Here is a 23,349-nt window from a genome sequence, read left to right as displayed (position 1 = left end):
TCCCCTTGCACCTTCACCCCCCAGCAGTGCAGGGCACCTGCCAGCAGGCCCCCACTCATGTCACACTGATGTCCCCTTGCACCCCCATCCCCAGGCAGTGCAGGGAACCTGCCAGCAGGCCCCCACTCATGTCCCACTCATGTCCCCTTGCACCCCCACCCCCCAGCAGTGCAGGGCACCAGCCAGCAGGCCCCCACTCATGTCCCATTCATGTCCCCTTGCACCCCCACCCCCCAGCAGTGCAGGGCACCTGCCAGCAGGCCCCCTGTCATGTCCCACTCATGTCCCCTTGCACTCCCACCCCCCAGCAGTGCAGGGCACCTGCCAGCAGGCCCCACTCATGTCCCCTTGCACCCCCACCCCCCAGCAGTGCAGGGCACCTGCCAGCAGACCCCCACTCATGTCATACTCATGTCCCCTTGCACCCCTACCCCGCAGCAGTGCAGGGCACCTGCCAGCAGGCCCCCACTCATGTCCCCTTGCACTCCCACTCCCCAGCAGTGCAGGTCACCTGCCAGCAGGCCCCCACTCATGTCCCACTCATGTCCCCTTGCACCCCCACCCCCAGCAGTGCAGGGCACCAGCCAGCAGGCCCCCACTCATGTCCCATTCATGTCCCCTTGCACCCCCACCCCCAGCAGTGCAGGGCACCTGCCAGCAGGCCCCCTGTCATGTCCCACTCATGTCCCCTTGCACCCCCACCCCCCAGCAGTGCAGGGCAACTGCCAGCAGGCCCCCACTCATGTCCCCTTGCACCCCCACCCCCCAGCAGTGCAGGGCACCTGCCAGCAGGCCCCCACTCATGTCATACTCATGTCCCCTTGCACCCCTACCCCGCAGCAGTGCAGGGCACCTGCCAGCAGGCACCCACTCATGTGCCCTTGCACTCCCACTCCCCAGCAGTGCAGGTCACCTGCCAGCAGGCCCCCACTCATGTCCCACTCATGTCCCCTTGAACACCCACCCCCAGCAGTGCAGGGCACCTGCCAGCAGGCCCCCACTCATGTCCCCTTGCACCCCCATCCCCCAGCAGTGCAGGGCACCTGCCAGCAGGCCCCCACTCATGTCCCACTCATGTCCCCTTGCACCCCCCCAGCAGTGCAGGGCACTTGCCAGCAGGCCCCCCACTTATGTCCCACTCATGTCTCCTTGGACCCCCCAGCAGTGCAGGGCACCTGCCAGCAGGCCCCCACTCATGCCCCACTCATGTCACCTTGCACCCCCACCCCCCAGCAGTGCAGGGCACCTGCCAGCAGGCCCCCACTCATGTCGGACTCATGTCCCCTTGCACCCCCACCCCCATCACTGCAGGGCACCTGCCAGCAGGCCCCCACCATTGTCCCCTTGCACCCCCACCCCCTAGCAGTGCAGGGCACCTGTCAGCAGGCCCTCACTCATGTCCCACTCATGTCCCCTTGCACCCCCACCCCCCAGCAGTACAGGGCACCTGCCAGCACGCCCCCACTCATGTCCCACTCATGTCCCCTTGCACCCCCACCCCTCAGCATTGCAGGGCACCTGCCAGAACGCCCCCACTCATGTCCCCTTCCACCCCCACCCCCCAGCAGTGCAGGGCACCTGCCAGAAGGCCCCCACTCATGTTCCCTTGCACTCCCACTCCCCAGCAGTGCAGGTCACCTGCCAGCAGGCCCCCACTCTTGTCCCCTTGCACCCCCATCCCCCAGCAGTGCAGGGCACCTGCCAGCAGGCCCCCACTCATGTCCCCTTGCTCCCTCACCCCCAGCAGTGCAGGGCACCTGCCAGCAGGCCCCCACCATTGTCCCCTTGCACCCCCACCCCCTAGCAGTGCAGGGCACCTGCCAGCAGGCCCTCACTCATGTCCCACTCATGTCTCCTTGCACCCCCACCCCCCAGCAGTGCAGGGCACCTGCCAGCACGCACCCACTCATGTCCCCTTGCACCCCCACCCCCAGCAGTGTAGGGCACCTGCCAGCACGCCCCCACTCATGTCCCCTTGCACCTCCACCCCCCAGCAGTGCAGGGCACCTGCCAGAAGGCCCCCAACCATGTCCCCTTGCACTCCCACTCCCCAGCAGTGCAGGTCACCTGCCAGCAGGCCCCCACTCTTGTCCCCTTGCACCCGCATTCCCCAGCAGTGCAGGGCACCTGCCAGCAGGCCCCCACTCATGTCCCCTTGCACCCTCACCCCCCAGCAGTGCAGGGCACCTGCCAGCAGGCCCCCACTCATGTCCCACTCATGTCCCCTTGCACCCCCACCCCCCAGCAGTGCAGGGCACCTGCCAGCAGGCCCCCACTCACGTCCCACTCATGTCCCCTTGCACCCCCATCCCCCAGCAGTGCAGGGCACCTGCCAGCAGGCCCCCACTCATGTCCCACTCATATCCCCTTGCACACCCACCCCCCAGCAGGGCACCTGCCAGCAGGCCCCCACTCATGTCCCCTTGCACCCCCACCCCCCAGCAGTGCAGGGCACCTTCCAGCAGGCCCCCACTCATGTCCCACTCATGTCCTCTTGCACCCCCACCCCCCCAGCAGTGCAGGGCACCTGCCAACAGACCCCCACTCAGGTCCCCTTGCACTCCCACTCCCCAGCAGTGCAGGTCACCTGCCAGCAGGCCCCCACTCATGTCCCACTCATGTCCCCTTGCACCCCCACCCCCCAGCAGTGCAGGGCACCTGCCAGCAGGCCCCCACTCATGTCCCCTTGCACCCTCACCCCCCAGCAGTGCAGGGCACCTGCCAGCAGGCCCCCACTCATGTCCCACTCATGTCCCCTTGCACCCCCCCAGCAGTGCAGGGCGCCTGCCAGCAGGCCCCCACTCATGTCCCACTCATGTCCCCTTGCACCCCCACCCCTCAGCAGTGCAGGGCACCTGCCAGCAGGCCCCCACTCATGTCCCACTCATGACCCCTTGCACCCCCACCCCCATCACTGCAGGGCACCTGCCAGCAGGCCCCACTCTTGTCCCCTTGAACTCCCACCCCCCAGCAGTGCAGGTCACCTGCCAGCAGGCCCTCACTCATGTCCCACTCATGTCCCCTTGCACCCTCAACCCCCAGCAGTGCAGGGCACCTGCCAGCATGCCCCCACTCATGTCCCCTTGCACCCCCACCCCGTAGCAGTGTGGGCCACCTGCCAGCAGGCCCCCACTCATGTCCCACTCATGTCCCCTTGCACCCCCACCCCCCAGCAGAGCAGGGCACCTGCCAGCAGGCCCCCAGTCATGTCCCCTTGCACCCCCACCCCCCAGCAGTGCAGGGCACCTGCCAGCAGGCCCCCACTCATGACCCACTCATGTCCCCTTGCACCTTCACCCCCCAGCAGTGCAGGGCACCTGCCAGCAGGCCCCCACTCATGTCACACTGATGTCCCCTTTCACCCCCACCCCCTAGCAGTGCAGGGCACCTGCCAGCAGGCCCCCTGTCATGTCCCACTCATGTCCCCTTGCACCCCCACCCCCCAGCAGTGCAGGGCACCTGCCAGCAGGCCCCCACTCATGTCCCCTTGCACCCCCACCCCCCAGCAGTGCAGGGCACCTGCCAGCAGGCCCCCACTCATGTCATACTCATGTCCCCTTGCACCCCTACCCCGCAGCAGTGCAGGGCACCTGCCAGCAGGCCCCCACTCATGTCCCCTTGCACTCCCACTCCCCAGCAGTGCAGTTCACCTGCCAGCAGGCCCCCACTCATGTCCCACTCATGTCCCCTTGCACCCCCACCCCCAGCAGTGCAGGGCACCTGCCAGCAGGCCCCCACTCATGTCCCCTTGCACCCCCATCCCCCAGCAGTGCAGGGCACCTGCCAGCAGGCCCCCACTCATGTCCCACTCATGTCCCCTTGCACCCCCCCAGCAGTGCAGGGCACTTGCCAGCAGGCCCCTCACTCATGTCCCACTCATGTCCCCTTGGACCCCCCAGCAGTGCAGGGCACCTGCCAGCAGGCCCCCACTCATGCACCACTCATGTCACCTTGCACCCCCACCCCCCAGCAGTGCAGGGCACCTGCCAGCAGGCCCCCACTCATGTCGGACTCATGTCCCCTTGCACCCCCACCCCCATCACTGCAGGGCACCTGTCAGCAGGCCCCCACCATTGTCCCCTTGCACCCCCACCCCCTAGCAGTGCAGGGCACCTGTCAGCAGGCCCTCAGTCATGTCCTACTCATGTCCCCTTGCACCCCCACCCCCCAGCAGTGCAGGGCACCTGCCAGCATGCCCCCACTCATGTCCCCTTGCACCCCCACCCCCCAGCAGTGTAGGGCACCTGCCAGCAGGCCCCCACTCATGTCCCACTCATGTCCCCTTGCACTCCCACCCCTCAGCATTGCAGGGCACCTGCCAGCACGCCCCCACTCATGTCCCCTTGCACCCCCACCCCCCAGCAGTGCAGGGCACCTGCCAGAAGGCCCCCACTCATGTTCCCTTGCACTCCCACTCCCCAGCAGTGCAGGTCACCTGCCAGCAGGCCCCCACTCTTGTCCCCTTGCACCCCCATCCCCCAGCAGTGCAGGGCACCTGCCAGCAGGCCCCCACTCATGTCCCCTTGCTCCCTCACCCCCAGCAGTGCAGGGCACCTGCCAGCAGGCCCCCACCATTGTCCCCTTGTACCCCCACCGCCTAGCAGTGCAGGGCACCTGCCAGCAGGCCCTCACTCATGTCCCACTCATGTCTCCTTGCACCCCCACCCCCCAGCAGTGCAGGGCACCTGCCAGCACGCCCCCACTCATGTCCCCTTGCACCCCCACCCCCCAGCAGTGTAGGGCACCTGCCAGCAGGCCCCCACTCATGTCCCCTTGCACCCCCACCCCTCAGCATTGCAGGGCACCTGCCAGCACGCCCCCACTCATGTCCCCTTGCACCCCCACCCACCAGCAGTGCAGGGCACCTGCCAGAAGGCCCCCAACCATGTCCCCTTGCACTCCCACTCCCCAGCAGTGCAGGTCACCTCCCAGCAGGCCCCCACTCTTGTCCCCTTGCACCCCCATTCCCCAGCAGTGCAGGGCACCTGCCAGCAGGCCCCCACTCATGTCCCCTTGCACCCTCACCCCCCAGCAGTGCAGGGCACCTGCCAGCAGGCCCCCACTCATGTCCCACTCATGTCCCCTTGCACCCCCACCCCCCAGCAGTGCAGGGCACCTGCCAGCAGGCCCCCACTCATGTCCCACTCATGTCCCCTCGCACACCCACCCCCCAGCACGGCACCTGCCAGCAGGCCCCCACTCATGTCCCCTTGCACCCCCACCCCCCAGCAGTGCAGGGCACCTTCCAGCAGGCCCCCACTCATGTCCCACTCATGTCCCCTTGCACCCCCATCCCCCAGCAGTGCAGGGCACCTGCCAGCAGGCCCCCACTCATGTCCCACTCATGTCCCCTTGCACACCCACTCCCCAGCAGGGCACCTGCCAGCAGGCCCCCACGCATGTCCCCTTGCACCCCCACCCCCCAGCAGTGCAGGGCACCTTCCAGCAGGCCCCCACTCATGTCCCACTCATGTCCTCTTGCACCCCCACCCCCCCAGCAGTGCAGGGCACCTGCCAGCAGGCCCCCACTCAGGTCCCCTTGCACTCCCACTCCCCAGCAGTGCAGGTCACCTGCCAGCAGGCCCCCACTCATGTCCCACTCATGTCCCCTTGCACCCCCACCCCCCAGCAGTGCAGGGCACCTGCCAGCAGGCCCCCACTCATGTCCCCTTGCACCCCCACCCCCCAGCAGTGCAGGGCACCTGCCAGCAGGCCCCCACTCATGTCCCACTCATGTCCCCTTGCACCCCCCCAGCAGTGCAGGGCACCTGCCAGCAGGCCCCCACTCATGTCCCACTCATGTCCCCTTGCACCCCCACCCCTCAGCAGTGCAGGGCACCTGCCAGCAGGCCCCCACTCTTGCCCCACTCATGTCCCCTTGCACCCCCACCCCCCAGCAGTGCAGGGCACCTGCCAGCAGGCCCCCACTCATGTCCCACTCATGACCCCTTGCACCCCCACCCCCATCACTGCAGGGCACCTGCCAGCAGGCCCCACTCTTGTCCCCTTGAACTCCCACCCCCCAGCAGTGCAGGGCACCTGCCAGCAGGCCCTCACTCATGTCCCACTCATGTCCCCTTGCACCCTCAACCCCCAGCAGTGCAGGGCACCTGCCAGCATGCCCCCACTCATGTCCCCTTGCACCCCCACCCCGTAGCAGTGTGGGCCACCTGCCAGCAGGCCCCCACTCATGTCCCACTCATGTCCCCTTGCACCCCCACCCCCCAGCAGAGCAGGGCACCTGCCAGCAGGCCCCCAGTCATGTCCCCTTGCACCCCCACCCCCCAGCAGTGCAGGGCACCTGCCAGCAGGCCCCCACTCATGACCCACTCATGTCCCCTTGCACCTTCACCCCCCAGCAGTGCAGGGCACCTGCCAGCAGGCCCCCACTCATGTCACACTGATGTCCCCTTGCACCCCCATCCCCAGGCAGTGCAAGGAACCTGCCAGCAGGCCCCCACTCATGTCCCACTCATGTCCCCTTGCACCCCCACCCCCCAGCAGTGCAGGGCACCAGCCAGCAGGCCCCCACTCATGTCCCATTCATGTCCCCTTGCACCCCCACCCCCCAGCAGTGCAGGGCACCTGCCAGCAGGCCCCCTGTCATGTCCCACTCATGTCCCCTTGCACCCCCACCCCCCAGCAGTGCAGGGCACCTGCCAGCAGGCCCCCACTCATGTCCCCTTGCACCCCCACCCCCCAGCAGTGCAGGGCACCTGCCAGCAGGCCCCCACTCATGTCATACTCATGTCCCCTTGCACCCCTACCCCGCAGCAGTGCAGGGCACCTGCCAGCAGGCCCCCACTCATGTCCCCTTGCACTCCCACTCCCCAGCAGTGCAGGTCACCTGCCAGCAGGCCCCCACTCATGTCCCACTCATGTCCCCTTGCACCCCCACCCCCAGCAGTGCAGGGCACCAGCCAGCAGGCCCCCACTCATGTCCCATTCATGTCCCCTTGCACCCCCACCCCCAGCAGTGCAGGGCACCTGCCAGCAGGCCCCCTGTCATGTCCCACTCATGTCCCCTTGCACCCCCACCCCCCAGCAGTGCAGGGCACCTGCCAGCAGGCCCCCACTCATGTCCCCTTGCACCCCCACCCCCCAGCAGTGCAGGGCACCTGCCAGCAGGCCCCCACTCATGTCATACTCATGTCCCCTTGCACCCCTACCCCGCAGCAGTGCAGGGCACCTGCCAGCAGGCAACCACTCATGTGCCCTTGCACTCCCACTCCCCAGCAGTGCAGGTCACCTGCCAGCAGGCCCCCACTCATGTCCCACTCATGTCCCCTTGCACACCCACCCCCAGCAGTGCAGGGCACCTGCCAGCAGGCCCCCACTCATGTCCCCTTGCACCCCCTTCCCCCAGCAGTGCAGGGCACCTGCCAGCAGGCCCCCACTCATGTCCCACTCATGACCCCTTGCACCCCTACCCCATCACTGCAGGGCACCTGCCAGCAGGCCCCACTCTTGTCCCCTTGAACTCCCACCCCCCAGCAGTGCAGGGCACCTGCCAGCAGGCCCTCACTCATGTCCCACTCATGTCCCCTTGCACCCTCAACCCCCAGCAGTGCAGGGCACCTGCCAGCATGCCCCCACTCATGTCCCCTTGCACCCCCACCCCGTAGCAGTGTGGGCCACCTGCCAGCAGGCCCCCACTCATGTCCCACTCATGTCCCCTTGCACCCCCACCCCCCAGCAGAGCAGGGCACCTGTCAGCAGGCCCCCAGTCATGTCCCCTTGCACCCCCACCCCCCAGCAGTGCAGGGCACCTGCCAGCAGGCCCCCACTCATGACCCACTCATGTCCCCTTGCACCTTCACCCCCCAGCAGTGCAGGGCACCTGCCAGCAGGCCCCCACTCATGTCACACTGATGTCCCCTTGCACCCCCATCCCCAGGCAGTGCAGGGAACCTGCCAGCAGGCCCCCACTCATGTCCCACTCATGTCCCCTAGCACCCCCACCCCCCAGCAGTGCAGGGCACCAGCCAGCAGGCCCCCACTCATGTCCCATTCATGTCCCCTTGCACTCCCACCCCCCAGCAGTGCAGGGCACCTGCCAGCAGGCCCCCTGTCATGTCCCACTCATGTCCCCTTGCACCCCCACCCCCCAGCAGTGCAGGGCACCTGCCAGCAGGCCCCCACTCATGTCCCCTTGCACCCCCACCCCCCAGCAGTGCAGGGCACCTGCCAGCAGGCCCCCACTCATGTCATACTCATGTCCCCTTGCACCCCTACCCCGCAGCAGTGCAGGGCACCTGCCAGCAGGCCCCCACTCATGTCCCCTTGCACTCCCACTCCCCAGCAGTGCAGGTCACCTGCCAGCAGGCCCCCACTCATGTCCCACTCATGTCCCCTTGCACCCCCACCCCCAGCAGTGCAGGGCACCAGCCAGCAGGCCCCCACTCATGTCCCATTCATGTCCCCTTGCACCCCCACCCCCAGCCGTGCAGGGCACCTGCCAGCAGGCCCCCTGTCATGTCCCACTCATGTCCCCTTGCACCCCCACCCCCCAGCAGTGCAGGGCAACTGCCAGCAGGCCCCCACTCATGTCCCCTTGCACCCCCACCCCCCAGCAGTGCAGGGCACCTGCCAGCAGGCCCCCACTCATGTCATACTCATGTCCCCTTGCACCCCTACCCCGCAGCAGTGCAGGGCACCTGCCAGCAGGCACCCACTCATGTGCCCTTGCACTCCCACTCCCCAGCAGTGCAGGTCACCTGCCAGCAGGCCCCCACTCATGTCCCACTCATGTCCCCTTGCACACCCACCCCCAGCAGTGCAGGGCACCTGCAAGCAGGCCCCCACTCATGTCCCCTTGCACCCCCATCCCCCAGCAGTGCAGGGCACCTGCCAGCAGGCCCCCACTCATGTCCCACTCATGTCCCCTTGCACCGCCCCAGCAGTGCAGGGCACTTGCCAGCAGGCCCCCCACTCATGTCCCACTCATGTCTCCTTGGACCCCCCAGCAGTGCAGGGCACCTGCCAGCAGGCCCCCACTCATGCCCCACTCATGTCACCTTGCACCCCCACCCCCCAGCAGTGCAGGGCACCTGCCAGCAGGCCCCCACTCATGTCGGACTCATGTCCCCTTGCACCCCCACCCCCATCACTGCAGGGCACCTGCCAGCAGGCCCCCACCATTGTCCCCTTGCACCCCCACCCCCTAGCAGTGCAGGGCACCTGTCAGCAGGCCCTCACTCATGTCCCACTCATGTCCCCTTGCACCCCCACCCCCAGCAGTGCAGGGCACCTGCCAGCACGCCCCCACTCATGTCCCCTTGCACCCCCACCCCCCAGCAGTGTAGGGCACCTGCCAGCAGGTCCCCACTCATGTCCCACTCATGTCCCCTTGCACCCCCACCCCTCAGCATTGCAGGGCACCTGCCAGCACGCCCCCACTCATGTCCCCTTGCACCCCCACCCCCCAGCAGTGCAGGGCACCTGCCAGAAGGCCCCCACTCATGTTCCCTTGCACTCCCACTCCCCAGCAGTGCAGGTCACCTGCCAGCAGGCCCCCACTCTTGTCCCCTTACACCCCCATCCCCCAGCAGTGCAGGGCACCTGCCAGCAGGCCCCCACTCATGTCCCCTTGCTCCCTCACCCCCAGCAGTGCAGGGCACCTGCCAGCAGGCCCCCACCATTGTCCCCTTGCACCCCCACCCCCTAGAAGTGCAGGGCACCTGCCAGCAGGCCCTCACTCATGTCTCACTCATGTCTCCTTGCACCCCCACCCCCCAGCAGTGCAGGGCACCTGCCAGCACGCCCCCACTCATGTCCCCTTGCACCCCCACCCCCCAGCAGTGTAGGGCACCTGCCAGCAGACCCCCACTCATGTCCCACTCATGTCCCCTTGCACCCCCACCCCTCAGCATTGCAGGGCACCTGCCAGCACGCCCCCACTCATGTCCCCTTGCACCCCCAACCCCCAGCAGTGCAGGGCACCTGCCAGAAGGCCCCCAACCATGTCCCCTTGCACTCCCACTCCCCAGCAGTGCAGGTCACCTGCCAGCAGGCCCCCACTCTTGTCCCCTTGCACCCCCATTCCCCAGCAGTGCAGGGCACCTGCCAGCAGGCCCCCACTCATGTCCCCTTGCACCCTCACCCCCCAGCAGTGCAGGGCACCTGCCAGCAGGCCCCCACTCATGTCCCACTCATGTCCCCTTGCACCCCCACCCCCCAGCAGTGCAGGGCACCTGCCAGCAGGCCCCCACTCATGTCCCACTCATGTCCCCTTGCACCCCATCCCCCAGCAGTGCAGGGCACCTGCCAGCAGGCCCCCACTCATGTCCCACTCATGTCCCCTTGCACACCCACCCCCCAGCAGGGCACCTGCCAGCAGGCCCCCACTCATGTCCCCTTGCACCCCCACCCCCCAGCAGTGCAGGGCACCTTCCAGCAGGCCCCCACTCATGTCCCACTCATGTCCTCTTGCACCCCCACCCCCCCAGCAGTGCAGGGCACCTGCCAGCAGGCCCCCACTCAGGTCCCCTTGCACTCCCACTCCCCAGCAGTGCAGGTCACCTGCCAACAGGCCCCCACTCATGTCCCACTCATGTCCCCTTGCACCCCCACCCCCAGCAGTGCAGGGCACCTGCCAGCAGGCCCCCACTCATGTCCCCTTGCACCCCCACCCCCCAGCAGTGCAGGGCACCTTCCAGCAGGCCCCCACTCATGTCCCACTCATGTCCTCTTGCACCCCCACCCCCCCAGCAGTGCAGGGCACCTGCCAGCAGGCCCCCACTCAGGTCCCCTTGCACTCCCACTCCCCAGCAGTGCAGGTCACCTGCCAGCAGGCCCCCACTCATGTCCCACTCATGTCCCCTTGCACCCCCACCCCTCAGCAGTGCAGGGCACCTGCCAGCAGGCCCCCACTCATGCCCCACTCATGTCCCCTTGCACCCCCACCCCCCAGCAGTGCAGGGTACCTGCCAGCAGGCCCCCACTCATGTCCCACTCATGACCCCTTGCACCCCCACCCCATCACTGCAGGGCACCTGCCAGCAGGCCCCACTCTTGTCCCCTTGAACTCCCACCCCCCAGCAGTGCAGGGCACCTGCCAGCAGGCCCTCACTCATGTCCCACTCATGTCCCCTTGCACCCTCAACCCCCAGCAGTGCAGGGCACCTGCCAGCATGCCCCCACTCATGTCCCCTTGCACCCCCACCCCGTAGCAGTGTGGGCCACCTGCCAGCAGGCCCCCACTCATGTCCCACTCATGTCCCCTTGCACCCCCACCTCCAGCAGAGCAGGGCACCTGCCAGCAGGCCCCCAGTCATGTCCCCTTGCACCCCCACCCCCCAGCAGTGCAGGGCACCTGCCAGCAGGCCCCCACTCATGACCCACTCATGTCCCCTTGCACCTTCACCCCCCAGCAGTGCAGGGCACCTGCCAGCAGGCCCCCACTCATGTCCCACTCATGTCCCCTTGCACCCCCACCCCCCAGCAGTGCAGGGCACCAGCCAGCAGGCCCCCACTCATGTCCCATTCATGTCCCCTTGCACCCCCACCCCCCAGCAGTGCAGGGCACCTGCCAGCAGGCCCCCTGTCATGTCCCACTCATGTCCCCTTGCACCCCCACCCCCCAGCAGTGCAGGGCACCTGCCAGCAGGCCCCCACTCATGTCCCCTTGCACCCCCACCCCCCAGCAGTGCAGGGCACCTGCCAGCAGGCCCCCACTCATGTCATACTCATGTCCCCTTGCACCCCTACCCCGCAGCAGTGCAGGGCACCTGCCAGCAGGCCCCCACTCATGTCCCCTTGCACTCCCACTCCCCAGCAGTGCAGGTCACCTGCCAGCAGGCCCCCACTCATGTCCCACTCATGTCCCCTTGCACCCCCACCCCCAGCAGTGCAGGGCACCTGCCAGCAGGCCCCCACTCATGTCCCCTTGCACCCCCACCCCCCAGCAGTGCAGGGCACCTGCCAGCAGGCCCCCACTCATGTCCCCTTGCACCCCCACCCCCAGCAGTGCAGGGCACCTGCCAGCAGGCCCCCACTCATGTCCCCTTGCACCCCCACCCCCCAGCAGTGCAGGGCACCTGCCAGCAGGCCTCCATTCATGTCCAACTCATGTCCCCTTGCACCCCCCCAGCAGTGCAGGGCACCTGCCAGCAGGCCCCCACTCATGTCCCACTCATGTCCCCTTGCACCCCCACCCCTCAGCAGTGCAGGGCACCTGCCAGCAGGCCCCCACTCATGCCCCACTCATGTCCCCTTGCACCCCCACCCCCCAGCAGTGCAGGGTACCTGCCAGCAGGCCCCCACTCATGTCCCACTCATGACCCCTTGCACCCCCACCCCCATCACTGCAGGGCACCTGCCAGCAGGCCCCACTCTTGTCCCCTTGAACTCCCACCCCCCAGCAGTGCAGGGCACCTGCCAGCAGGCCCTCACTCATGTCCCACTCATGTCCCCTTGCACCCTCAACCCCCAGCAGTGCAGGGCACCTGCCAGCAGGCCCCCACTCATGTCCCACTCATGTCCCCTTGCACCCCCAGCCCCCAGCAGAGCAGGGCACCTGCCAGCAGGCCCCCAGTCATGTCCCCTTGCACCCCCACCCCCCAGCAGTGCAGGGCACCTGCCAGCAGGCCCCCACTCATGACCCACTCATGTCCCCTTGCACCTTCACCCCCCAGCAGTGCAGGGCACCTGCCAGCAGGCCCCCACTCATGTCACACTGATGTCCCCTTGCACCCCCATCCCCAGGCAGTGCAGGGAACCTGCCAGCAGGCCCCCACTCATGTCCCACTCATGTCCCCTTGCACCCCCACCCCCCAGCAGTGCAGGGCACCAGCCAGCAGGCCCCCACTCATGTCCCATTCATGTCCCCTTGCACCCCCACCCCCAGCAGTGCAGGGCACCTGCCAGCAGGCCCCCTGTCATGTCCCACTCATGTCCCCTTGCACCCCCACCCCCCAGCAGTGCAGGGCACCTGCCAGCAGGCCCCCACTCATGTCCCCTTGCACCCCCACCCCCCAGCAGTGCAGGGCACCTGCCAGCAGGCCCCCACTCATGTCATACTCATGTCCCCTTGCACCCCTACCCCGCAGCAGTGCAGGGCACCTGCCAGCAGGCCCCCACTCATGTCCCCTTGCACTCCCACTCCCCAGCAGTGCAGGTCACCTGCCAGCAGGCACCCACTCATGTCCCACTCATGTCCCATTGCACCCACACCCCCAGCAGTGCAGGGCACCAGCCAGCAGGCCCCCACTCATGTCCCATTCATGTCCCCTTGCACCCCCACCCCCAGCAGTGCAGGGCACCTGCCAGCAGGCCCCCTGTCATGTCCCACTCATGTCCCCTTGCACCCCCACCCCCCAGCAGTGCAGGGCACCTGCCAGCAGGCCCCCACTCATGTCCCCTTGCACCCCCACCCCCCAGCAGTGCAGGGCACCTGCCAGCAGGCCCCCACTCATGTCATACGCATGTCACCTTGCACCCCTACCCCGCAGCAGTGCAGGGCACCTGCCAGCAGGCACCCACTCATGTGCCCTTGCACTCCCACTCCCCAGCAGTGCAGGTCACCTGCCAGCAGGCCCCCACTCATGTCCCACTCATGTCCCCTTGCACACCCACCCCCAGCAGTGCAGGGCACCTGCCAGCAGGCCCCCACTCATGTCCCCTTGCACCCCATCCCCCAGCAGTGCAGGGCACCTGCCAGCAGGCCCCCACTCATGTCCCACTCATGTCCCCTTACACCCCCCCAGCAGTGCAGGGCACTTGCCAGCAGGCCCCCCACTCATGTCCCACTCATGTCTCCTTGGACCCCCCAGCAGTGCAGGGCACCTGCCAGCAGGCCCCCACTCATGCCACACTCATGTCACCTTGCACCCCCACCCCCCAGCAGTGCAGGGCACCTGCCAGCAGGCCCCCACTCATGTCGGACTCATGTCCCCTTGCACCCCCACCCCCATCACTGCAGGGCACCTGCCAGCAGGCACCCACCATTGTCCCCTTGCACCCCCACCCCCTAGCAGTGCAGGGCACCTGTCAGCAGGCCCTCACTCATGTCCCACTCATGTCCCCTTGCACCCCCACCCCCAGCAGTGCAGGGCACCTGCCAGCACGCCCCCACTCATGTCCCCTTGCACCCCCACCCCCTAGCAGTGTAGGGCACCTGCCAGCAGGTCCCCACTCATGTCCCACTCATGTCCCCTTGCACCCCCACCCCTCAGCATTGCAGTGCACCTGCCAGCACGCCCCCATTCATGTCCCCTTGCACCCCCACCCCCCAGCAGTGCAGGGCACCTGCCAGAAGGCCCCCACTCATGTTCCCTTGCACTCCCACTCCCCAGCAGTGCAGGTCACCTGCCAGCAGGCCCCCACTCTTGTCCCCTTGCACCCCCCTCCCCCAGCAGTGCAGGGCACCTGCCAGCAGGCCCCCACTCATGTCCCCTTGCACCCTCACCCCCCAGCAGTACAGGGCACCTGCCAGCAGGCCCCCACCATTGTCCCCTTGCACCCCCACCCCCTAGCAGTGCAGGGCACCTGCCAGCAGGCCCTCACTCATGTCCCACTCATGTCCCCTTGCACCCCCACCCCCCAGCAGTGCAGGGCAACTGCCAGCATGACCCCACTCATGTCCCCTTGCACCCCCACCCCCAGCAGTGTAGGGCACCTGCCAGCAGGCCCCCACTCATGTCCCACTCATGTCCCCTTGCACCCCCACCCCTCAGCATTGCAGGGCACCTGCCAGCACGCCCCCACTCATGTCACCTTGCACCCCCACCCCCCAGCAGTGCAGGGCACCTGCCAGAAGGTCCCCAACCATGTCCCCTTGCACTCCCACTCCCCAGCAGTGCAGGTCACCTGCCTGCAGGCCCCCACTCTTGTCCCCTTGCACCCCCATTCCCCAGCAGTGCAGGGCACCTGCCAGCAGGCCCCCACTCATGTCCCCTTGCACCCTCACCCCCCAGCAGTGCAGGGCACCTGCCAGCACGCCCCCACTCATGTCCCCTTGCACCCCCACCGCCCAGCAGTGTAGGGCACCTGCCAGCAGGTCCCCACTCATGTCCCACTCATGTCCCCTTGCACCCCCACCCCTCAGCATTGCAGTGCACCTGCCAGCACGCCCCCACTCATGTCCCCTTGCACCCCCACCCCCCAGCAGTGCAGGGCACCTGCCAGAAGGCCCCCACTCATGTTCCCTTGCACTCCCACTCCCCAGGAGTGCAGGTCACCTGCCAGCAGGCCCCCACTCTTGTCCCCTTGCACCCCCCTCCCCCAGCAGTGCAGGGCACCTGCCAGCAGGCCCCCACTCATGTCCCCTTGCACCCTCACCCCCCAGCAGTGCAGGGCACCTGCCAGCAGGCCCCCACCATTGTCCCCTTGCACCCCCACCCCCTAGCAGTGCAGGGCACCTGCCAGCAGGCCCTCACTCATGTCCCACTCATGTCCCCTTGCACCCCCACCCCCCAGCAGTGCAGGGCACCTGCCAGCATGCCCCCACTCATGTCCCCTTGCACCCCCACCCCCCAGCAGTGTAGGGCACCTGCCAGCAGGCCCCCACTCATGTCCCACTCATGTCCCCTTGCACCCCCACCCCTCAGCATTGCAGGGCACCTGCCAGCACGCCCCCACTCTTGTCCCCTTGCACCCCCATTCCCCAGCAGTGCAGGGCACCTGCCAGCAGGCCCCCACTCATGTCCCCTTGCACCCCCACCCCCCAGCAGTGCAGGGCACCTGCCAGCAGGCCCCCACTCATGTCCCACTCATGTCCCCTTGCACCCCCATCCCCCAGCAGTGCAGGGCACCTGCCAGCAGGCCCCCACTCATGTCCCACTCATGTCCCCTTGCACACCCACCCCCCAGCAGGGCACCTGCCAGCAGGCCCCCACTCATATCCCCTTGCACCCCCACCCCCCAGCAGTGCAGGGCACCTTCCAGCAGGCCCCCACTCATGTCCCACTCATGTCCTCTTGCACCCCTACCCCCCCAGCAGTGCAGGGCACCTGCCAGCAGGCCCCCACTCATGTCCCCTTGCACTCCCACTCCCCAGCAGTGCAGGTCACCTGCCAGCAGGCCCCCACTCATGTCCCACTCATGTCCACTTGCACCCCCACCCCCCAGCAGTGCAGGGCACCTGCCAGCAGGCCCCCACTCATGTCCCCTTGCACCCCCACCCCCCAGCAGTGCAGGGCACCTGCCATCAGGCCCCCACTCATGTCCCACTCATGTCCCCTTGCACCCACCCAGCAGTGCAGGGCACCTGCCAGCAGGCCCCCACTCATGTCCCAATCATGTCCCCTTGCACCCCCACCCCTCAGCAGTGCAGGGCACCTGCCAGCAGGCCCCCACTCATGCCCCACTCATGTCCCCTTGCACCCCCACCCCCCAGCAGTGCAGGGCACCTGCCAGCAGGCCCCCACTCATGTCCCACTCATGACCCCTTGCACCCCCACCCCCATCACTGCAGGGCACCTGCCAGCAGGCCCCACTCATGTCCCCTTGAACCCCCATGCCCCAGCAGTGCAGGGCACCTGCCAGCAGGCCCTCACTCATGTCCCACTCATATCCCCTTGCACCCTAAACCCCCAGCAGTGCAGGGCACCTGCCAGCACGCCCCCACTCATGTCCCCTTGCACCCCCACCCCCAGCAGTGTGGGGCACCTGCCAGCAGGCCCCCACTCATGGCCCACTCATGTCCCCTTGCACCCCCACCCTCCAGCAGTGCAGGGCACCTGCCAGCAGGCCCCCAGTCATGTCCCCTTGCACCCCTACCCCCCAGCAGTGCAGGGCACCTGCCAGCAGGCCCCCACTTATGTCCCACTCATGTCCCCTTGGACCCCCACCCCCCAGCAGTGCAGGGCACCAGCCAGCAGGCCCCCACTAATGTCCCATTCATGTCCCTTTGCACCCCCACCCCACAGCAGTGCAGGGCACCTGCCAGCAGGCCCCCACTCATGGCCCACTCATGTCCCCTTGCACCCCCACCCCCCAGCAGTGCAGGGCACCTGCCAGCAGGCCCCCACTCATGTCCTCTTGCACCCCCATCCCCCAGCAGTGCAGGGCACCTGCCAGCAGGCCCCCACTCATGTCCTCTTGCACCCCCATCCCCCAGCAGTGCAGGGCACCTGCCAGCAGGCCCCCACTCATGTCCCCTTGCACCCCCACCCCCCAGCAGTGCAGGGCACCGGCCAGCAGGCCCCCACTCATGTCCCACTCATGTCCCCTTGCACCCCCACCCCCAGCAGTGCAGGGCACCTGCCAGCAGGCCCCCACTCATGTCCCACTCATGTCCCCTTGCACCCCCACCCCCCAGCAGTGCAGGGCACCTGCCAGCAGGCCCCACTCAGGTCCCACTCATGTCCCCTTGCAACCCCCCAGCAGTGCAGGGCACCTGCCAGCAGGCCCCCCACTCATGTCCCACTCATGTCCCCTTGCACCCCCCAGCAGTGCAGGGCACCTTCCAGCAGGCCCCCACTAATGTCGGACTCATGTTCCCTTGCACCCCCACCCCCATCAGTGCAGGGCACTTGCCAGCAGGCCCCCACTCATGTCCCCTTGCACCCCCACCCCCTAGCAGTGCAGGGCACCTGCCAGCAGGCCCTCACTCATGTCCCACTCATGTCCCCTTGCACCCCCACCCCCCAGCAGTGCAGGGCACCTGCCAGCAGGCCCCCACTCATGTCCCACTCATGTCCCCTTGCACCCCCATCCCCCAGCAATGCAGGGCACCTGCCAGCAGGCCCCCACTCATGTCCCACTCATGTCCCCTTGCACACCCACCCCCCAGCAGGGCACCTGCCAGCAGGCCCCCACTCATGTCCCCTTGCATCCCCAAACCCCAGCAGTGCAGGGCACCTTCCAGCAGGCCCCCACTCATGTCCCACTCATGTCCTCTTGCACCCCCACCCCCCAGCAGTGCAGGGCACCTGCCAGCAGGCCCCCACTCATGTCCCCTTGCATCCCCAAACCCCAGCAGTGCAGGGCACCTTCCAGCAGGCCCCCACTCATGTCCCACTCATGTCCCCTTGCATCCCCACCCCCCAGCAGTGCAGGGCACCTGCCAGCAGGCCCCCACTCATGTCCCCTTGCACCCCCACCTCCCAGCAGTGCAGGGCACCTGCCAGCAGGCCCCCACTCATGTCCCCTTGCACCCCCACCCCCCAGCAGTGCAGGGCACCTGCCAGCAGGCCCCCACTCATGTCCCCTTGCACCCCCATCCCCAGCAGTGCAGGGCACCTGCCAGCAGGCCCCCACTCATGTCCCACTCATGTCCCCTTGCACCCCGCCCAGCAGTTCAGGGCACCTGCCAGCAGGACCCCACTCCTGTCCCACTCATGTCCCCTTGCACCCCTCAGCAGTGCAGGGCACCTGCCAGCAGGCCCCCACTCATGCCCCACTCATGTCCCCTTGCACCCCCGACCCCCAGCAGTGCAGGGCACCTTCCAGCAGGCCCCCACTCATGTTGGACTCATGTCCCCTTGCACCCCCACCCCCATCACTGCAGGGCACCTGTCAGCAGGCCCCCACTCATGTCCCCTTGCACCCCCACCCCCTAGCAGTGCAGGGCACCTGCCAGCAGGCCCCCACTCATGTCCCACTCATGTCCCCTTGCACCCCCACCACCCAGCAGTGCAGGGCACCTGCCAGCACGCCCCCACTCATGTCCCCTTGCACCCCCACCCCCCAGCAGTGCAGGGCACCTGCCAGCAGGCCCCCACTCATGTCCCACTCATGACCCCTTGCACCCCCACCCCCCAGCAGTGCAGGGCACCTGCCAGCACGCCCCCACTCTTGTCCCCTTGCACCCCCCACCCTCCAGCAGTGCAGGGCACCTGTCAGAAGGCCCCCACGCATGTCCCCTTGCACTCCCACTCCCCAGCAGTGCAGGTCACCTGCCAGCAGGCCCCCACTCATGTCCCCTTGCACCCCCATCCCCCAGCAGTTCAGGGCACCTGCCAGCAGGCCCCCACTCATGTCCCATTGCACCCCCACCCCCCAGCAGTGCAGGGCACCTGCCAGCAGGCCCCCACTCATGTCCCACTCATGTCCCCTTGCACCCCTACCCCCCAGCAGTGCAGGGCACCTGCCAGCAGGACCCCACTCAAGTCCCACTCATGTCTCCTTGCACCCCCATCCCCCAGCAGTGCAGGGCACCTGCCAGTGGGCCCCCACTCATGTGCCACTCATGTCCCCTTGCACACCCACCCCCCAGCAGGGCACTGCCAGCAGGCCCCCACTCATGTCCCGTTGCACCCCCACCCCCCAGCAGTGCAGGGCACCTTCCAGCAGGCCCCCACTCATGTCCCACTCATGTCCTCTTGCACCCCCACCCCCCAGAAGTGCAGGGCACCTGCCAGCAGGCCCCCACTCATGTCCCCTTGCACCCCCACCCCCCAGCAGTGCAGGGCACCTGCCAGCAGGCCCCCACTCATGTCCCACTCATGTCCCCTTGCACCCCCACCCCCCAGCAGTACAGGACACCTGCCAGCAGGCCCCCACTCATGTCCCACTCATGTCCCCTTGCACCCCCACCCCCCAGCAGTGCAGGGCACCTGCCAGCATGCCCCCACTCATGTCCCACTCATGTCCCCTTGCACACCCACCCCCCAGCAGAGCAGGGGACCTGCCAGCAGGCCCCGACTCATGTCCCCTTGCGCCCTCACCCCCCAGCAGTGCAGGGCACCTGCCAGCAGGCCCCCACTCATGTCCCACTCAAGTCCCCTTGCACCCCCACCCCCCAGAAGTGCAGGGCACCTGCCAGCAGGCCCCCACTCATGTCCCACTCATGTCCGCTTGCACCCCCACTCCCCAGCAGTGTAGGTCACCTGCCAGCAGGCCCCCACTCATGTCCCACTCATGTCCCCTTGCACCCCCACCCCCCAGCAGTGCAGGGCACCTGCCAGCAGGCCCCCACTCATGTCCCACTCATGTCCCCTTGCACCCCCACCCCCTAGCAGTGCAGGTCACCTGCCAGCAGGCCCCCACTCATGTCCCACTCATGTCCCCTTGCACCCCCACCCCCTAGCAGTGCAGGGCACCTGCCAGCAGGCCCCCACTCATGTCCCCTTGCACCCCCACCACCCAGCAGTGCAGGGCACTTGCCAGCAGGCCCCCACTCATGTCCCCTTGCACCCCCACCCCCAGCAGTGCAGGGCACCTGCCAGCAGGCCCCCACTCATGTCCCACTCATGTCCCCTTGCACCCCCACTCCCTAGCATTGCAGGGCACCTGCCAGCAGGCCCTCACTCATGTCCCACTCATGTCCCCTTGCTCCCCCACCCCCCAGCAGTGCAGGGCACCTGCCAGCACGCCCCCACTCATGTCCCCTTGCACCCCCACCCCCCAGCAGTGCAGGGCACCTGCCAGCAGGCCTCCACTCATGTCCCACTCATGTCCCCTTGCACCCCCACTCCCCAGCAGTGCAGGGCACCTGCCAGCACACCCCCACTCATGTCCCCTTGCACCCTCACCCCCCAGCAGGGCAGGGCACCTGCCAGAAGTCCCCCACTCATGTCCCCTTGCACTCCCACTCCCCAGCAGTGCAGGTCACCTGCCAGCATGCCCCCACTCATGTCCCCTTGTACCCTCATCCCCCAGCAGTGCAGGGCACCTGCCAGCAGGCCCCCACTCATGTCCCCTTGCACCCCCACCCCCCAGCAGTACAGGGCACCTGCCAGCAGGCCCCCACTCATGTCCCACGCATGTCCCCTTGCACCCCCACCCCCAGCAGTGCAGGGCACCTGCCAGCAGGCCCCCTCTCATGTCCCACTCATGTACCCTTGCACCCCCATCCCCCAGCAGTGCAGGGCACCGCCAGCAGGCCCCCACTCATGTCCCACTCATGTCCCCTTGCACACCCACCCCCCAGCAGGGCACCTGCCAGCAGGCCCCCACTCATGTCCTCTTGCACCCCCACCCCCCAGCAGTGCAGGGCACCTTCCAGCAGGCCCCCACTCATGTCCCACTCATGTCCTCTTGCACCCCCACCCCCCCAGCAGTGCAGGGCACCTGCCAGCAGGCCCCCACTCATGTCCCACTCATGTCCCTTTGCACACCCACCCCCCAGCAGGGCACCTGCCAGCAGGCCCCCACTCATGTCCTCTTGCACCCCCACCGCCCAGCAGTGCAGGGCACCTGCCAGCAGGCCCCCACTCATGTCCCCTTGCACCCCCACCCCCCAGCAGTGCAGGGCACCTACCAGCAGGCCCCCACTCATGTCCCCTTGCACCCCCATCCCCCAGCAGTGTAGGGCACCTGCCAGAAGGCCCCCACTCATGTCCCACTCATGTCCCCTTGCACCCCGTCCAGCAGTGCAGGGCACCTGCCAGCAGGCCCCCCACTCATGTCCCACTCATGTCCCCTTGCACCCCCCAGCAGTGCAGGGCACCTGCCAGCAGGCCCCCACTCATGCCCCACTCATGTCCCCTTGCACCCCCACCCCCCAGCAGTGCAGGGCAACTTCCAGCAGGCCCCCACTCATGTCGGACTCATGTCCCCTTGCAACCCCACCCCCATCACTGCAGGGCACCTGTCAGCAGGCCCCCACTCATGTCCCCTTGCACCCCCACCCCCTAGCAGTGCAGGGCACCTGCCAGCAGGCCCTCACTCAGGTCCCACTCATGTCCCCTTGCACCCCCACCCCCCAGAAGTGCAGGGCACCTGCCAGCACGCCCCCACTCATGTCCCACTCATGTCCCCTTGCACCCCCACCCCCCAGCAGTGCAGGGCACCTGCCAGCACGCCCCCACTCATGTCCCCTTGCACCCCCACCCCCCAGCAGTGCAGGGCACCTGCCAGAAGCCCCCCACTCATGTCCCCTTGCACCCCCATCCCCCAGCAGTGCAGGGCACCTGCCAGCAGGCCCCCACTCATGTCCCCTTGCACCCCACCCCCCAGCAGGGCAGCGCACCTGCCAGCAGGCCCCCACTCATGTCCCACTCATGTCCCCTTGCACCCCCACCCCCCAGCAGTGCAGGGCACCTGCCAGCAGGCCCCCACTCATTTCCCACTCATGTCTCCTTGCACCCCCATCCCCCAGCAGTGCAGGGCACCTGCCAGCAGGCCCCCACTCATGTCCCACTCATGTCCTCTTGCACCCCCAACCCCCCAGCAGTGCAGGGCACCTGCCAGCAGGCCCCCACTCATGTCCCCTTGCACCCCCACCCCCCAGCAGTGCAGGGCACCTTCCAGCAGGCCCCCACTCATGTCCCACTCATGTCCTCTTGCAACCCCAACCCCCCAGCAGTGCAGGGCACCTGCCCTCAGGCCCCTACTCATGTCCCCTTGCACTCCCACTCCCCAGCAGTGCAGGTCACGTGCCATCAGGCCCCCACTCATGTCCCACTCATGTCCCCTTGCACCCCCAGCCCACAGCAGTGCAGGGCACCTGCCAGCAGGCCCCCACTCATGTCCCCTTGCACCCCCACCCCCCAGCAGTGCACTGCACCTGCCAGCAGGCCCCCACTCATGTCCCACTCATGTCCCCTTGCACCCCCACCCCCAGCAGTACAGGGCACCTGCCAGCAGGCCCCCACTCATGTCCCCTTGCACCCCCACCCCCCAGCAGTGCAGGACACCTGCCAGCATGCCCCCACTCATGTCCCCTTGCACACCCACCCCCCAGCAGCGCAGGGGACCTGCCAGCAGGCCCCCACTCATGTCCCCTTGCACCCTCACCCCCCAGCAGTGCAGGGCACCTGCCAGCAGGCCCCCACTCATGTCCCACTCAAGTCCCCTTGCACCCCCACCCCCCAGCAGTGCAGGGCACCTGCCAGCAGGCCCATACTCATGTCCTACTCATGTCCACTTGCACCCCCACTCCCCAGCAGTGCAGGTCACCTGCCAGCAGGCCCCCACTCATGTCCCACTCATGTCCCCTTGCACGCCCACCCCCAGGCAGTGCAGGGCACCTGCCAGCAGGCACCCACTCATGTCCCCTTGCACCCTCACCCCCCAGAAGTACAGGGCACCTGCCAGCAGGCCCCCACTCATGTCCCACTCAGGTCCCCTTGCACCCCCCCAGCAGTGCAGGGCACCTGCCAGCAGGCCCCCACTCAATGTCCCACTCATGTCCCCTTGCACCCCCACCCCCTGCAGTGCAGGGCACCTGCCAGCAGGCCCCCACTCATGCCCCACTCATGTCCCCTTGCACCCCCACCCCCCTGCAGTGCAGGGCACCTGCCAGCAGGCCCCCACTCATGTCCCATTCATGACCCCTTGCACCCCCACCCCCATCACTGCAGGGCACCTGCCAGCAGGCCCCACTCATGTCCCCTTGCACCCCCACCCCCAGCAGTGCAGGACACCTGCCAGCAGGCCCTCACTCATGTCCCCTTGCACCCCCACACCCCAGCAGTGCAGGGCACCTGCCAGCAGGCCCCCACTCATGTCCCACTCATGTCC

Source organism: Ambystoma mexicanum, chromosome 6q (genome assembly GCF_040938575.1).
Source record: "Ambystoma mexicanum isolate Mex_15411 chromosome 6q, UKY_AmexF1_1, whole genome shotgun sequence".
Classification (NCBI taxonomy): Eukaryota; Metazoa; Chordata; class Amphibia; order Caudata; family Ambystomatidae; genus Ambystoma; species Ambystoma mexicanum.
This window is presented reverse-complemented; position numbering follows the sequence as displayed.